Consider the following 1,969-nt stretch of genomic DNA (forward strand, 5'->3'; position numbering starts at 1 on the left):
TTCAATAAATTTAAATTATATATTATATATGAATTAACGATAATTTATAAATCACTTTATATTATATATGTATTAACGAAATATTATATGTGTTAATTAAATATTATATATGTACTGTATAATAAATACAAATGTGGTTTAGTAATAGTAATATGCATTTTTTTTTTGTTTTGGGTCTTAGGCTAATCCCAAAAAATTTACCTGAACCCTATCCCAACCCGCCAAACCCAAAGCCTCCTTTCTAATTTTCTCTCTCCCAGCAAGCAAAGACGTCGTGTCAAGAAGATTTTTTTCATCACTGCTGCGACTTGACTTTGACATCTCCTTCTTCCATACATCACTGTCCACAACAAATCCAATCCAAAAGAGCTACCTTCTATAGCAAAATTTTCTTCTTCAATCTGGTTATTGTTGTTTGTGATGTCTTCCATGGAATCATCTCCATGGTTATTGATGAAACATGAGAGGTTTTTTGGACATAAAAATAACTCTATTCAATTAAAATTCAGGATGTTTCTTTTCTCATTTTTTTTTTATTTTTCATTGTTGGAGATCTTCTCCTTGAAATTTTCATTTCGAGTCTTTTTGCACTGTTTTTTTATGATTTTGTTTTTGTTGCTTTTTTTTTATAGATCCTCTTTCTTGTTCAATATTGTGATTAGGATTTGTTGTTGTTCTACACTGATTTTGTTTATTTTTTGTATTCTTTTTTTTTTTCGATCTTATTTTCATACCCTTTTTACTTTGTACATTTTGATTGGCCAATATTTATGATAATAGAATGTTAAAATTAATTTAAATTATAATAATTTGATTAATAAAAAAGTAACATGTTATGCATTTTTTGCTTTTTCTTAATCTAATGTTAAGTGTATCAACTCTAAAGTAGTTATTAATCGGTTTTAGTAATCTATTTTTTCGATAAATCAAACATATATACTTAATGTGACCATAAATAACCTAGTAATACTTAAACCTACCAACAAATTTTTATATGTTATTTTACTGTCAAGTAAGAACATATCAAAATTAGCTCGAAATGAACAACAAATTATTAGATAATTCTAATGCACAAAGTTCTCTAATAAATAATAAAAAATTTAAAATCACTAAAAAATAAGTCAACACTCTCCTTTGATGAAACTAAAACTATAGAATAAGAATATATTACCATTAGCACTTAGAATTTGTCAATTTTTTTAATTAATAGTAATAAATTTTAATAAATTTGATTAAGAGATTTAGAAATTACCTTTTCATTATAAGCTCTTAAAAATTTCTCTATATACCACATTCATTATGCAATTATCTTTCAAGTGTTCGTAATCTTGCAACAACATTCGCAGACCATCTTTACTCTTTACTCTTGATAACGTAACATACAATTGACCATAGGTAAAAACTGGCCTTGGAAGGTATATTCTAACTTTTGATAGAGTTTGTTTTTGGGACTTATTTATTGTCATTGCAAATGATATAATAATTGAAAATTGTCTTCTTTAAAACTTGACTGGTAATGTTTCATTATTTGGAATTAGATTTAGTCTTGGAATAAGAACAATACTTTCATCTTTGTTACCGGTTAAAGTCTTGCATTCTATCACATGGTTTCTTATTCTTCTAACTTTCATTCTCGTTCCATTGCACAAAATATTAATTTGGTCATTCCACAGCAACAAAACAGGAGCGCCAACCTTCACGATTAATTTGTGTGGTGGTAGACCTGAACAATTTATTCTATTTAAAATCTCTGGTGAGAAAGCATCTAACTCAAATTCCATATTTCTATCCTCAGCACACACAGAGTCATAACTTAAGTAAATTCTTTCTTGTCCAGGTAACCCTGCAATTATCTTATTGTTGACATCAGTGACACAATTTAGAGTTGGTGCAAGAATTGTTCTATTATTGAAATAAATTTCAATGGATAAATTGGATAACATATCCGGATACATAAAATCAATGAGGT

The 1,969-nt window shown here is 27.4% G+C and overlaps 1 pseudogene; it reads right to left on the reverse strand.

The window, feature by feature from the left end:
* Nucleotides 1-1,631, reverse strand: part of LOC107633680 — a 3,929-nt pseudogene extending 2,298 nt beyond the window's left edge.

The sequence above is a fragment of the Arachis ipaensis genome, chromosome B03 (assembly GCF_000816755.2).
Source record: "Arachis ipaensis cultivar K30076 chromosome B03, Araip1.1, whole genome shotgun sequence".
Lineage (NCBI taxonomy): Eukaryota > Viridiplantae > Streptophyta > Magnoliopsida > Fabales > Fabaceae > Arachis > Arachis ipaensis.